At 40.1% G+C, this 16,763-nt stretch overlaps 1 protein-coding gene across 8 annotated transcripts in view; it reads right to left on the minus strand.

The window, feature by feature from the left end:
- The window catches only part of TSPAN4 (tetraspanin 4), a 390,254-nt gene that overhangs the window by 342,031 nt on the left and 31,460 nt on the right, over positions 1-16,763 (minus strand). For 2 of the 8 annotated variants that reach the window (XM_048948858.1, XM_048948855.1), the window contains exon 1: positions 13,932-14,000. The exons of the other annotated variants lie outside the window; for them this stretch is intronic. The gene's annotated coding sequence lies outside the window, so the exon portion shown is untranslated. Of the gene's footprint in view, positions 1-13,931; positions 14,001-16,763 lie in introns of those variants that run through there. 8 annotated transcript variants of the gene reach the window in all.

Genomic DNA, 16,763 nt, shown 5'->3' on the forward strand with positions numbered 1-16,763 from the left:
CAGTATATACAGAGTCCCTCCTCCTCATAGGAAAAGTCACAAGAATGAATTAAAAAGGGTTACAATGAGTTGGAAGAACAGTCCTTTCATGAAAGCATCAATATGTTTAAATAAAGATACTTAACAACAAACAGCTATACTTCCCTTCAGCTAAGAAATTAGCATTGCTTAATCAAAGTAGTCATTCTACACGGACTGAGCCAGTCCATTTACCAAAAAGTAATATTTTACTGAAAATAGTTCACTGAAAAATATCACTAGGGCTATAATTGCAGAATATGAATAGCTGATATTGGTATCAATTGTGTTCCTTCTACTACAGGATAAAGCTAAAGCAGTACATTTATACTCCTCTAGCAGGGACAATAAATATTATATATTCAACAAAAGGAGCTCCCATCCCCTGATCACAGATGTAATCACTGTTGCATGTTGTGAGATATTCCCATGGCCAGGTGAGTGAATGTTAGCATGGATGAGTACAGATTGATTCCACAAAATGAAGAAGCCATGAGGGAAGAGAAGGCACGGTTTACTCTCTGGCTCCTGCTTTCTTTTTAAGGAGCACACAATTTTGGAGATCTTGCTGCAATGCACATTTTGTGAGGCTAGAAGTAATTCCATTATAGATTTCTCTCTCAGTTCAGCTAACACTTCTTTTGTGTGATCTGTAAGTGAAGTTTCCATAAGGTCAAAATTGCCATTTAACCCTCTGGAGACTCAACTGGTCTTCTCAAGCAGTTCAATAGCTATAACCCTCCTGAAAACATTTCAGTTGTGTAGGTGGCTCCTTAGACACCCCCTGCATCATAAATACATCTGCCAGCCATGCAGACAGCACCAGGCATATGTTATACAGCATAGTCACCAAGTGACATTTTCCTGTTGTTGAGTACATGGGTTACAAGTACACATGTGAAGAGTAACATCCATCCTTTAATGATGAGCAAAACACAGGCCAGCAAAGAACCCTGGCCTTCTTATGAGCTGGTCTGCTTCTGTGACAATATCCATAAAGCTGTTATCTTTGCTTGCTCTGTGTATCACAGCACATCTCTCAAGCCTTTTGCAGGCTCCAGCACCATTCTTCTGAGCATGACTAGCTCTCCTTGGAGCACCAAAAAGGATCTCAACAAAACACTCACCTCAAGGAGAGGCAAAACTCTGGAATTCCAGTAATTGAAGTCATTCTCTGGGTAACAAGATCTCTACATTCTTTATTTGGGGTGCAGCATGCTCAAATGAGTCTAGCTTCTAACAAAGACCAGTCCTCAATCCACAATACTTTAAACAATATATGAATATATTCATATTGTCTCATGGTTCGTCAATTTACACAGCTTCTTGGTAATGCTAAATTGTGTGAACAGACTGGATCATCAAAACAGCCAGTCTGAACCACACAGTGCAACAAGTTCAATTGTGCTTAGGTACAGCTAAGGAGAGCATATCGACACAGCCAGGAGAGATTAAAACAAGGCAGTTCAACAGGTACTTTCATCTCAGACAAGTAAGATGCTGCTGAAAAAGGCAATCTGGTTCCTACTGTCTTCCATCTACCTGCTGTTTCCTCTGTCATTTTGAAGCCAGCATTCAGAACTAGCAGGAGGGTGGATAACGCTGGGAAAAAAAAAAATCTGGTGCAAGGAAAACAGTAAGAAAAAAAAAAAACCCACAGTCACAGGCAAGAGGATGTTGGGACCATTCCTACTGCAGTATTCTAGACATTCATTGCAAAAGTATTGTAGATCCTTTACAAACAAACCCTGGAGCTACAATCCAAGTATATCATCAAGTACTGCACAGCAAGCCCTGGAGAGCACAGCAAAATTTCAAATAAGGCTCTTACACCTAGGATCACACACACCTACAACTTACACATGGAAAATGATCGTAACCTCTCCTGTTCAGAGGTCACAATCCAGGCATGCAAACACCAAAGTATTTAGTGAGGACAGCAGAGATATTATGATCTACACAAAGCATTAATTCAGATTCAAAGCTGGTGTTAGGCTGTGTTTTTGCCACTAGTTGAGGCTTCAAAAAAGAAAACCCACATGCTTTCAAACTCTGTCTTAGGGAATTTGTCAAGAATTTTTTAACAGTTTAATGAAAATTTAAATGAGTCAAGCTTTTTAACCAGCAGTCCTATCAGAACTCCTTTTATCAATACCATTAACTATTAGACAGTGTAGCAACTGTAAAACAACAGCCTAATCATGATTAATTCTTCTGGCATTTATGGCAACAACGTGATCTTGATGGACTCATTTAGCATTCATGGTGTCATTGATCATTAATTCAGCTAAAGAATTTCCCTTTACAACTCAACGTTAAACATGGAAATCGATAATTATAATCTTGAAGCATTACTGATTTCTCCTACCCTAAATCTTACACTTTAAATGTAAGAAAATAGGACTACTGAAAGGATAAAATGGGAATGACATGAAAGAGCTGCTTTACCTCAGCCTAGGAATGCTGTGCAAATATAAGATGGAATGGAGATCTCTAGAACTGGAGCAGTACAAGATGCTTTTGTGTATTACCTCCTATTAAAGCCACTGCATGAAAAGCTCTGCGTACAAGAAAAAGTTTCTCTCTGGTGTGGCCTCAGCATAGTTTTCACTTCTCCCTATACACCTTAAAGCCTGAAAACACAAGTCAGCTTCTCCCAAGCCTATTTGAGTGTAGAGTATTTCAAGATCTAGGTACCTCAAAATCTTAATCAGCAAGGAGAGTTAAGTGCTCTCATCTCACTTAACTCTGCTGACTGCAGGAGAATGTACTAGAAAGCCATTTCCTCACTCAGCTAATTCATCTTCCCAGCATGGCCATGCAAGAGGGAAATAGTGCACTATTGACAGGCACTGATGCACTGGCTTTTAATGTTGACTTCATAGATCTTGTCAAACTGAAGCCGTGACAGAGGCATCTGTTATTCCTTGTACTAAAACACAAACAAGGTCCTCATTACACCATGGGATACAGAGTAGTTTATTTTTTTAAAGCAAAACTTCACACTGCTTTAAATACTTAATCCCCTGTGAAAATAGCCTCTTTAAAATTGTTTGTTTTAAAAGAATTAAGTTACAGCCTAGTTTTTCCATATTAAACTTTGGCCATTCAAAGAACTTCTTAAATATTCCTGACAACAATGCCCTCCCAAAATTTCAGTATTAGAAAGTTCTTTTTTCAAGTTGTCCACATAACAGGGCTGTCTGAGGTCAACTCAAACTTTATAAATATAGCACAGTGTCAAGTACTGCTTTCAGTAAGTATCAAAGAGTAAATCTCTTATTCACATTTTTCCTCAAATGTCAATATTTCACTTGCAATACAAACTGAGAGTTGAAATAGGACATTTTATTTCTCTTACCAGCACTATAATTACAAACAAGATGGAAAAGTCAGAAATCTACTTGTTCTAAAAGCCTAAAATGCCATAAATGTCTTTCCTTTAGATCTGTGCCTAGCTGCATCTTTCACTGTCAAAATATTTGTTTTGTAAGTCAAGCTCCCAGTGACCAGAAATAATCAAGGGCTCTATTTAAAAATACCATTACTTTATTTGCAGGATACACACTGATTAAAAAAAAAAAAAAAAAAGAAAGAAAAATCAGCCTTCCTTCTAACACCCTTTTGCAATCTGCATTTAAAATATAAAAGTTTTTGTGCATTAATGATAGGGAGGGTGAAGCAGCAGTGCTTTTAGTTTCATTTTAACATACGTTACTGTATGGGTGTCATTTCAGGCTCTATTCTAATCTCCAGCTATAGCAGCCAACAATAGAATTGCATGTTTTTTTCCCCCAGTTAGCTAAATTTAAAGGGATTGTTGAAATTTTCTCCTTTCCAGCACAGATGACAGTCACCACTGTGGATCTGCTACTCTGGATTCAATCATTACCCCTCTTCACAATGCAGCCACACATTCTGTGTTATAACAAAGTACAGCCAAGGGTTCCTGAAAGCTTGTATACTTTTTTTCTTTTCTAAACACAATCATGCAGTCACCCCATGGTTGCATAACCAGGCACAAATCAAGTCTGCTTCCCCTTGATTTCCCTGCTGCCACTAAAATTCCACAGCATTCCCAGCCTGGACACCAAGAGACGAAGAAACAAATTCAACATCTCAAAATCATGGAAAACAAGCTAAATCTAGTCTTGATAATAATGGGCAATAACAGTAAACGGCCTCCCATCCTGCAAAGAGTTTGACTTGATAGATGCCAGCAATTTGGCAACTTCTTTTGTTACCACAGATCTCCACTAGGTTGGGACTGCTGCTGACCTATTGAGAAATACATAATGAGCACCACATGCTCCACAGTGTTCTGCAATGTAAACCAAGCAAAAACAGAAAAACAAGAGAGCTATAGAGACAGCTAAATAGATGCCAACATAAGCATTTCGGCTTATGTTGTAGTAAGATATGCAGCAACCCATGCTCCTTGCTAGCTTTGGGGAGCCTATACCACTAACTACTGTAGCTGAAGAAAATCACCAACAGCAAACCTACCTCCCACTTGCAGTAGAGCATCCCCATCTTTACAGGAACCCTGACTTCCAACTAGATTCAAATACACAAGCCTGTATGTGTATTCTTCTGTACACAAGAAGATGGGTTGCATAACAGCAACAGAGGATCCCATTTCCAAAATGCATTAAAAGTTTTAGGAAGCAGTACTGCAGGTGAGGCCTAACCAGCGCAGAGCAGAGGATCACCTCCCTCACTATGCTGTCCACGCTTCTTTTGATGCTGTCCCAGATATGGTTGGCTTTCTGGGCTGCAAGGGCACATTGCTAGCTCACATCCAGCTTCCCAAGCACCAGTATCCCCAGGTCTTTTTTGGCAGGGCTGCTCTCAATCCTTTCATCCCCCAACTTGTATTGGTAATGAAGGTTGCTTCAACTCAGGCGCAAGATCTTGCATTTGGATTTATTGAAGCTCATGAGGTTTGAGGGCTGTGTGGCAAGCAGTTATCAGAGAAGAGCTGATCGGAGAAAATCAGCTGAGAATTTATTGAAATACCACACCACTCTCAAAAAGAAAAAACAGGCAAAAAAACTCAAAACAGATCTGAGTTGTCTCCATATGTCTATTTCATATAGCCTTTTTCCCTCTCACCATCTACGCTTACTGCCACTTGCAATCAGACAGATTTTTGCAACCTGGTTGCAGCCTTTTGAGTGCCAAGCTGCAGTCCCACCTTGCACAACAATTTAAAACAAGCGGTCTCACCAGAGGCTCCTTCCACGGCCTAACATAAAGCTCATTAGAAGGACTAGTCAATGAAAAAATGCAAAGTTTCATCATTTATTCCCAAAGCTGTCAAAATAACCTGTCACAGACTAACAGAGAAGAGCCAGCACTGGATACTAAAGAACCATTAGACGATAACGGAAGTAAAGAAAGAAACATATACAGCATTATCACAGAAAAAGAGAGAACTTAAAAAAAATACAAGAAGCTAAAGCATCACTAAATTCAGTCTCCAAAGGTCCCTCTCTTCAATTATCTAGGGCATATTGTAGACAAAAAAATGCATTACTAGTTAACGTTAGCTGACTCAGGGTAATTTTGCTTTCTATAAGGAGCGCCCAAAAGACATGATGGAGCAAATGTCAGGAATAAAATTAGTAATGCATAGTACAAATTTCAGTGACAATTACTTCCCAGCAGTCATTTCATCATTTGCAACATTCTATTGCATCGGGTTAATAGCTATTTCTCTTTGTTACATAAAAACAATCCTGCAGAATGAAAGAAAAAAAAAAAAAAAAAAAAAAGGAATAAAGTAACAGACTAACTGGTTCTCAGAGTGAAACTTAATTGGCAGATTAGCATTTTCAAAGAGATACATTTACACTGCTTTCACTCGACACCACAGTCTTTAGCCCTTCCACTCGAAAAATAAAACTAGAAAAGCACATTAAGATTACAAGTGGAGATATTTCATCTTATTAAATTAGTATGTTTGCTAAAATTTCCTCTGTGATACTACCTGCCATCATCCTCATGCTCGCACAAGGCTCTGGGGAGACCTCACTGAGGGCATCCAGTACTTGTAGGGAGCATATAAACAGGAAGGGGTACGACTGTTTACAAGGGTAATAGTGAAAGGACAAGGGGGAATGGTTTTGAACTGAGATGGGAGGTTTAAGTTAGATATTAGGAGGAAGTTTTTCCACACAGAGGGTGTTGACACACTGGAACAGGTTGCCTAAGGAGGCTGTGGATGCCCCATCCCTGGAGGCATTTAAGGCCAGGCTGGATGTGGCTCTGGGCAGCCTGGTCTGGTGGTTGGTGACACGGCACATAGCAGGGGATAGAAACTGAATGATCATTGTGGTCCTTTTCAACCCAGGCCATTCTATGATTCTATGGCATTGTATGCCTGCGTTATTGAGGGTCAGATTTAAAACTGGCCCATTTCACATTTACACAGTTGCAGTCAGCACTGCAAGTATTCCCAGCTGCAATAAATACATCTGCAGGAAGAGAAGTCAGAAACTCCAAACCTTGTTCAAATCTGGAATGCTGAACAACAAGTTCTACAGAGTTGCAAATTTACTGAGATTATGGGCACACAGACACCCACAGGGATTTCCAAAGGCACCTAAGCAATTTAAAGGCCTTCCAAAATCTTGCTAAGCATCCGTTCCCATCTTTAGAAACTTAAATATATTTGAAATTCAACCATAAGAGCATATTAAAAGCAAATTTAATTTGTAGACTTTAACTGGAATACTAGACATCATTCTCAACAAATTGTGTTTACTCGCACTCTTCTTAGTTAAGGAAAGTTTTTCAACGTTTCCCCATCTACACTTCCTAGCATGAGTAGAGAAAATTGTGCACATGAATGAGTGATTGATCTCAGAACAAGAAAAGACAGGTCAGTCCATGGGAGAGCATGCTTAGCAGGGGTTTAGAAGAAATGTAATCAAACAGCGTGATCTGGACAGTCAATTTTCCCTCAGTGCAGTCTTTCCAACATTTTTCAGCCTTAAATTCTTTTGGAGTCAGAGAGTCTCTCTTACTATATTCTTATAAATGGTCTGGTGCATGCCATCACCATTTCTACCAATGCCTCTAAGCACAGCTGTAACTCAGATACATACAACCCGATTCCTAGATTACAGCCCTCATATTGCCCCAGCTTAAGTCCCATTTTCTAACGGGGCTCCAGTTAACTATTTGATGTGGAACATTCTTGGCCTACCCCAGCTACGGGTTTTCCATGCATGTCTATGTAACAGCACAGCTCAAACTAAAGGAACTTTAAATACCAGTAACATGCCTTAAAGTGCCTTCCTTTACTGACATATATAAATGCAAATACAATATACATCTATCTATAATAGAAATATATGTAGATCTACGTATATATCTATACCATATATAGACATAAGAATGCAAATAGCAGGCTCCTGGGTAAGTAATTGGCATTTTATAAAGGTCACCTCTTCAAGCAGAAAGAAAGACTGTTGAAGGTTAATTCTTAATTAAAATTAAATTCTGCCTTTATTTAAACTCTCCAAAGGAAGGACTAATAAAAATCCTTAAATAACAGCCAGCTTTTTTTTTTTTTTAAAGAACTTTGAGGACATGATTATCAGATAAGTCTTACAGCAAGACAGAAATTGAGCTGCACTGTACATGTACTATTTCTCAATTTTTAGAGGATTTTTAAATTGTTGTTAGGAGCTTGCCAACTCTAAGGTTCTGCTGTGAACATTCCAAAATCTGCATTAAACAACTATACAGCATACGCAGGCCTCTGGATGGCAATAACAGCCTTCCGGTCAAGACCTTTATGATGATGTGTGTTAACACAAAACAGGCAAAAGAAATCCTTTAATAATAAAACAATTGCAATCCTGTCAAAGGCCAAAGTAATTTCAATTACTACATGTTTGGATGCTTGCCGCAAGCATGCAACAAAATACCAAGTAAAGCACGTGAGAAACCTGACATTCTCTTAAGTTCAAGACAACACATAATACACACACCTCAACCACATTAGGATATTTTATCCTCTATGTGCCTTCTAAAGCCTCAGAGTTGGCTTACCATCTCGGCAGGGCACTCCCATCCCCATGTGAAATCATACCAAGAAAAGAAAAAACAATAAAAGAAGGAGCCACACAGCACAAAAGGCAACTGGAGCGAGCAAGGCATCAGCAGTCAAGGTAGGGAGGACAAATGGTTACACAGCTCCCATGTGAAGATGGTAGGAGATGCTGCTACATCTTCAAGGTCCTGTAAATCACCTGCTACGAAAGCCTTAGCTTCAGTCTAGCTTTGCTACACAAAGCACTAATTCTGAAGCGTTAGCTCTCGTCACATCTGGAGAAAGACACAGGGAGACATCAAAACAGGAGGCCCCACAGACGTTGCTTTCCAACTTCACGATTTAAGCACATTACTCATAGGTGCAAAATAAAAGGCAGCTTAACAGCCCTGGGGCAAAGGGCAGCTCACATAAGCAGAAAAATCATCATTCTTCAAGAGGCAGTATTCTAAAGATTCCTCCTCTGAACAAACTTTGACCAGAATCTACAAATAAGAATGAGAAAGTCACTTGCTTCACAGTATTTTTTCCAACCCAAAATTCCAGCTCAGCCTATAGAGAATGGCAAAAATGGCCAGTTGATCAGGAGAATGAAAATATTCTGAAGAGGAGAATGTCTTATAAATACCATACAACCTGGTTGTATTGTTTTTATAACAAACTTTAGAGAGCAAGGGTGAATGGCCACAGCCTTTTACCACATAGGGAAACCCCAGTTACAAATCATGTTCTCTGCTACCCAGCTGTTTCCATCTAATAAGCAGACACAAAAAGCACATCAGGGTGTATGCTCTGTTCGCAGGGTTCAGAGCATTTAAATTATTGTTACAGCAGCACTGTCAAAAATAGACTACTTAAAGATTCCCTACCACAGATTTCATTAGCAACAGATGTACTAATAGAATCAGATATCTACTGCCTAGATCAATTAAAGCAATTAAGAAAAACTTTATTTCTGAAAAGAAAGTCTCCAAGAAGCATATTACCCTCTGTTCATAGATCCTGTGCAGTCCGCATTCTATTACATGAATTATTGGTGGGTTGACTTTATTGGAAAGCTGCCAATCTAAACCAAAACAATGGCAGGGGAAGTCTTTCAGTTCCCATGTTGCTGCGAACACTTCTATCCTCCCACCAGCTCTATACTGTTAATTACATCCCTCAGCATGGCGAAGGAACTCACTGCAATTCATTCCGCTATGTAGCCAAGGCACCACCGTTGCTCTTGCTCTCGACAGGAGACAACAATCACTTCCATGATTTGCTCACTAGGACCTGCTCACATTCAAATGCAGCAATGTTCTTTTCAGCCTGATGTGATCCATCAGTTTTACTCTGTTGGTTTTTTTTTGTTTGTTTGTTTTTTAACCTATGACAGTTTCCTGAAATTGAAAAGAAAATTAAAAGATAATTGTCAGCATATTTCCCACATGTAAATATGCACGTGCTTGCAAATTGCCTTGTAATTTGCAAGGAGTGGAAGATCATTCGTACACTAGGTGATCAGATAGGGGAAAAAAGTGACAAGGCTCAGAAAGCACCTGTCCATCTCCAAATCTTTGGCTACAAGTCAGAATGGCTTGCCAAACCACATTACTCCATTCTCAGGCACCGACTGCTGAAAAAAGTAGTATTTCCCCCAATTTACAAAACGTGAAAATACAGTCTCCTTTAATTAGAGGCTGGATTTACTCATTACAGGAAGTTGTACTTCATAAATTTGTAGAGATTTGATTGTTTGCTTCGTTTTAAAGTAATAAAATGTAGTTGTGCTTCTCTAGAAGAAAATTTCCCCTAGTATCTTCTAGCATATACATATCATTAACAAAATACAATACATATATTCATAAGTTTACATTTGCATTACCTTTCACATCCCAGAGTGCATTTGTCAGTCTCCTGCATAGAAAAAAAAACTTTAGACTTCTCTCCTGAAGGAAGAGTGAGCTCTCACAGGAGCTTCATCGGAAGCTAAAAATAATAATCCTTCTTATGCCTACTAATTCCTCTCATGCTTACCCTCTTGATGGATATCTCCAGACAAGGACAATGAATTTCTTAAACTTCAGGCAAACATTTTCACCAAAATAAGGTTTTGTAAATCACCTTGAAGAAGGTCACCGAGTAATCCAAAATCTAGTAATTTGTGTTAAGTTTGCCAGGCTCTGTTGGTTAAAAAAGAAAAAGAAAAAAAAAAAACAGGCCCTGGGCAATAGATTCCTTCTATCCCCACTGTGCCTCACAGTTCGATTCTCAGGCTTCTCAAATCAGGAGCTTTAGTTGATGCTTCCCCACTGCCAGGACACTCATAACACTTCTCTCCAGCATGGATTTGCTGCAGTTAAGTAAGTGCTGAGTTCGTGTTGTAGCTTTTCCCACAGTAGAAAAAATAAATACGTCTCTCCAGTTTGAGTAAACCTGTTACACAGAATACTTAGGAATCTCTTATCTTTGCAATTTCTGCCTCCCTGTACCACATTTAGTTGAAATTGGTCAGTAAGCAGTTGGGGTGAGGGAATTAGGAAAAGGTCAGACCAAGAATGCACGAGTTGTCACTCAGGAAACAGAAGGAAACTGTCATCACAGAATGTTTAGTGATGACTACTTTTGCTTAGTCACTTATACTTAACATGTTCATTAGGACGCTTGTGTCCCATCACTGGGCTATCAGAATGAGGAATATCTAAGTCAAACCTCTGCTATGGCAACTTGGAGCAAAGATATGGACCAGTCACCTGCAATTCAGGAGACACATCAGCAACTGGGTAGTTTGGAGAAAGCCTCACAGTTGCTCCTAGAGAAATTCTGCTGTTGGACATAAAGAATTCTACATTTGTATGCCAGAGGAAAGAGAAGGATAAGAGTGCATGCTCAGCCTCATCACTGAGACGTTCAGTTTCAAGGTAAGACAAACACATTGCAATCTTTGCCATAGATGACCACTCTAATACTGATACAGACATCATTTATGCAGCTCTCGTCATGTCCTCATTAGAATCTGAATTGAATTTGTGGCACCAGATAAAAAAAATTGAAGCACACTCATTGAAGCTAACAGGACAATATACACACCACAGAATTCGCAGTAAACTGCTTGGCTGGACCAAGAGACTCTGTCTTCTCTGGAGCTGTGGGCATTCTCTTAAGGGAGCCCACTCCTCATTTTCCAGAAATTTCAAGAAGTCTCTCAAACACATCAGTTGGAACACAGCTATGTTAACCTTACACATGCAAGAGAATACAGCATCATCTCTGATGTTTACTATTTATCTACATGACTTAGGATGTTTGTAAGATACACTCCCATACTTTTGCATTTTACTAGGAATTCTTTATTACTCTCCTGAGAGCCTTGCTTCACTAGTAGCAGATGCTTCCCAATGAGCTGCAAGACAACAGTTTGATTTTCTAGAAACTGCCAACTACTGGTGTTTGGCATAAGACTGATTTTCTTGTTTGTTAACTAAAACACACGAAGAGGAAAAAGGAAACAAACTATACCAAACCACAAGTTGAGTCATGTTACTTAGTATGCTAGGAGGTGCTCAGATAATATACTGACAATTACGAGGTAGAATCACAGAATCACTAAGGCTGGAAAGGACCTTCTAGATCATCCATTCCAACCATCCACCTATCACCCATAGTTCCCACTAAACCTAACCATCTCTTGAACACCAACACCAAATAACTCAGTTCCTTTAAATCACAGAATCATTTGAGTTGGAAGGGACCCTGAAAAGCCATCTGAACCAACTCACCTGCAATGAAAAGGGACACCTAACTAGATCAGGTGCTCAGAGCCCTGTCCTGCCTGACCTTGAATATCTCTAGGGTTGGGGCACCCACCACTTCACAGGGCAACCTGCTTCTCACTGCAAAAACTTCCTTTTTGATCAAATCTAAATCTCTCCTCTGTTTGAAACTATTTCCCCTTGTCCTTTCACAACAGATCCTGCTAAAGAACCTGAACCCTCATTCTTACAGCACCCTCATTAGAAACTGAAAGGCCACTGTCAGGTGTCCCCAGAGCCTTCTCTTCTTCCAGCCATAGCTCTCTCAACCTGTCCTCACAGGAGAGGTGTTCCATCCCTTGGATTATTTTTGTGGCCCTTTTCTGGACATGCTCCAACAGGCCATGTCTCTCCTGTACTGAGGACACCATATCTGGATGCTGTACTCCATGTGAGGTCTCATCAGCACAGAGCAGAGGGATGGATCACCTCCCTCACCTTGCTGGCTTCTTTTGATGTGGCCCACGATATGGTTGGCTTTCTGGCTGCAAGAGAATGCTGCTGACTCACGTGCACCTTGCCATCCAGCACTTCCAAGTCCCCTTCAGCAGGGCTGTGCTCTGCCTTTCATTCCCCAGCTTAGGGGGACACTAAGTCTTTGAAAATATAATACTGTTCTTATAAAGAAGTATGAGTCATACCATTAATGTCATTTGAGGATAAGCAAAAAAAAAGTCCTATCCGAAGCAATCACATGTATTCATTTGCTAAGAAGTTCATTCACAACTACTCTGTTGCTGGTAGAGGTTCTCTTGATGTGTCCAAAAATCATCTACTAAGTTAAAAAGTACCCATTAAAGCAGCTTCTACCTTTCGCTCAAACAAGCAGGAATCTAATATTCTCACTTCTACTTCTGGTTTTGTCACTGATTTTCCTTGACCTTGGACACAGTATGCAAAACATCACCACAGCTTGCAGGAGACTGGAAGAAAAATATGAGTGTTCAGAAATTCATATAGGCAAAGGCACTTAGTAAACCAGGCAAAAAGAAAGAACAGCAACCACACTGTCTTGTGCACCAAATCTGACTGCACAGAGAGCACTGGCTCATTAGGAAGACTTTCAGTTCTTCTGTGCTGTCACTTCCCAAATGTCTCCAGATGTCAGTTTCTCTCTACTCTCATTGACTAGGTAAAAAGACGTCAAAAGCATAAAGAGTAAGAGGCATCTCGCCACCTAAGCACAGATTTTACTACATAAATTCATAAAAGAAATGAGGATTTGGAGGTTACTATTAACACCACAGATGCTAAAAGTGCAAGTCCTGGAAAAACACAGCTGCATCTGTGCCATTTCAAAAAGTCTTTCTCTTCAAAGACTTATTTGCCACCCACACAGCACTACTGGAGACAATACACAGCAAAGCATACACAGATGTGAGCGTTCACAACAAGCAGTGCAAGCGCTTCACAGCGGCACTTGAGAAGATATGGATGGACTCTCTCATGTTCAGAACATACCCTCAAGAAAGAAAACAGAAAAACATCTACTAGACAGCACAGGCACTGTAAACACTTTGTAATCCCATCAGTGCGTATCTTAAACTGTGGGGAGATTTCTCAGGTACAATAACTTATACTTCCAGATCCCAGTTCATAGGCACTGCTCTGTGAGCCATGTTGCTGTGCACAATCTCACCACCTTCACAAGAAAACCTCTAGAATGCCATATTGGTGAATGGGAGATTAAGCTCAGCTGCCTCCACTCAAGGGAGCAGAAAACAGCCCAAACATGAGGCTGCCTGCACAAAACTACCAAGAGGTGTCAACACAGTGGCTGCCTGGCAAGCTTCACTTGCCCTCCTTCCCTCTCCCACAGGCCAGATAACAGCAAGTTGTTTTGTACCTCTTGCCTTCTGGAGTCATTGCAGGTAAAGGCCTCCAGAGGAGACAAGGAATGTCGCTGTGTGCAAATAGAATGAAGCACCACCATGCAAAGATGAATGTGTATCAGCAACAACATATGGATAGGAGGCAGTTGATAAAATTGCCTTTAACCAGTTTCAGATCACGCAAGAAAGATAACAACCAAAAATAAAGAAGAAATAGCTAACCCTTTCTGAGGATCAGTGCTCACTAGAAACTCCATAAAGAGGCAGTCTCCAAGGAGAGATGCTTCCCCTTCAGTTGCCAGCCCTTAAATGAGGTTAGGAAGAAGGGGACCCAGGGTCCACCCCTTCTGGTTGCACTGGTGAATTGCTCACACCTGTGCTCCCAGGGCTGGTACACCCCTTCACCAGGTGCTCAATCACTGGTTCAGGCCATCACCTAACAGTTCCCATACAAATGTGGTATTTTTTGTCTAGGCAAGTATCAGGAAAGACAGCCTATATGCGTGTGTGTGTATATACACATATATATTCCATCACTACAGAGCAGCAGCACAGGCACAGAATTAAGTATGTCGTCCACTGATGTCAAGTGGTATGTGCAGTGCCAACAGGAAAATGAGTCCAGGGGGACTTGTAGAGCAGCAGCAATAAATAAGGTGGAATCAAGGATAAAGTACTAATTTTGTATTGTGGTTTAAAGCTATCAACTTAAAAAGATGTTCATTACTGCTAAACTGAATGATGTATATGAGAGCAAACACCTGCTTCCTAAGGAAAGGTGTTAGGTAAATTTTAGAATAGCTAATATATATAATTCCTACTTCCATTTAGCTTACAAGGTATATGAGCTCTGCTCCTTTCATTTGTAGTTTCATTGCTAACAGCAAACATAACAGAAAAGCAATATTTCGTTATCATTATTCATTATTATTATTAAAAAATGTCTTCATCCTATACGCCTGACAGACAAGAGTAAGCTCCAAGAAAGATATTCCATTTTGCTGTTTTCTTTAGAATTCCTAGATTTTAGATATATAGGTTAAGTGGGTCTTTACAGAGACCTTAGAAGTAGCTGCATTTCTTTAAAAGCAGATGCATGGATAACAATTTTATCCCCATTTCTATTAACTGCATCTTTTATCAATATAATACATTTATTCTTAATTTCAGTGGACTGTCACAGCAATTTACCTCAGCTGAAAATGCATCACCTAACTTTGTACAGTAAAGAAACTTATGGGATGGCATTTTCAGGAGCAAGGTAAATAAAAAGCCTGCTTCTGTACTTAAACTGCTGAGGGTTGAAGAGGTGAGAGCAATGCACTGTTCACACAGTTCTCTATCAGGTGGAACTAGGCATTTAGAGAGGAAAAGAAGGGGAGGGGGGGCAGGAATGAAGCTTGGCCACAGCAGTAATTTGTAGAGAGAATTACAGCCAAGAAGATGGTCTGATCTTTCAGGGATGCGTGCTGCAAGCTGGTTTGCAGCAGTGCTGTCTTTGTGCTCCACGACACAGAAATATTTCTTTCCTGAAGGATAAGGCTGCAGCTCACAGACAGAGCATCAACACATACACATATGACAAGGAAAACAGAACAGGACTTGCCCATAGGCGAGATTGAGCCCAATTGTTGACACAGTTGAATCTGTGAATCACTAGCTTGTGCTTATGTTTGTTTCATGTTTCCCTTCTTCCCAGTTCTCTACTCTTCATGCTATAATTAAAAAGGAAGTTCTTAGCACTTAATGCAACTCACCACAGAGTTAATGATATTATCTCTGAAAACTTCCATAATGTTTTTAAAGATCTATTGCATTATCTGTACTTGCATGCTTTGTTAGACATGGCCACATGTTCAAGGTCAAAATGCACAAAACGGTAAGAGAAGGCCGCAGAAATAAAAGTAGCAGCGTTAACTATCTGGTTTGCTTGCTTCCCATTCCCTGCTCTCACAACACAAGTTTGCTGCTTTTGAACAATTGATGAAGATCTGCAAAACTCCTACTATGCAGACAGCTGACCCCCGTAGCAGCATGGCAGTATGTCAAATACCAAAGCCTGAAATCCACTGCAATGTAATGAATGATCAGCACTGATTCCAATAAGCCCTGAATCAAGTCTTACCTTTAAGTCTCATTAAACTCATTTTTATATAAAATCAATAGTCCTTTTTCTTCCTCCATCAACTGTGAGGGAAATAGCAGAAACACTTGTTACTGTGACCAGACTTGCACCTTACACAAGCTAAAAGAGTAAAGAGCTCCACAACGAGATTAATCAAAGTGAAGGAGCTATAATAGGCTTAAAAATGAAAGCACGTTAAAAATTGCTCCCTTGCAAAAAACAGAGTTCATAACCAAGCACAAGTTCAGCACAACTCCATGTCCATCACCGAAGCAAAATTACCCCTGCAGCAATGTGAATGAGCAACTGACTATTCTGGACAGCCATGGGCCAGGGTGGGAAGGCACTGTAGAAATTCCATTCATCCATTAGAAAAAAAAGTAATAACAACAACAAGGGAATGGTATACTTCTTAAGAGAAGAAATCACTTTTTCGCTCATTTACATGCCAAGCTCAGGTTTCTTTGTCTATCATCAAGATGGTCTGCAGTGCCAGCAAGTAGCACAGCAAGGATGATACATGACAGATATATCAAAGCAACCCTTTCCTAGTTATGTCTCCAGGCCTAGCACAACACCCCAGACACCAGCTGGAGTCAGCCACGATTCTTCATAACAACTCATCTACAAAGACTGACTGATAGGTGACCAGCTCTTCCTCTGTTCCTGTGAACAAAAACGTATCCTGACAGTTCTTTGCTGTCTTGGTCTTGGGTGAGGAAATTTGCCCTGAGAAACTCGTCCTCCTACTGATCTTTCTTCTGTCAGCTCAGCAGCCTACAATGCTGTGATGCTCTTTGAAAATTCAAAACAAAAGGCAAAACCAACAAACTCACCTCTACTCTAAGTTGCAATTTGTCAGTGAAATGTTTTCAGAATTTTTGCAGGTAAGATGCTGAAATGGGAGAGCAGACAAGAAAGCAGAACCG

This window comes from Lagopus muta, chromosome 6, assembly GCF_023343835.1.
Source record: "Lagopus muta isolate bLagMut1 chromosome 6, bLagMut1 primary, whole genome shotgun sequence".
NCBI lineage: Eukaryota > Metazoa > Chordata > Aves > Galliformes > Phasianidae > Lagopus > Lagopus muta.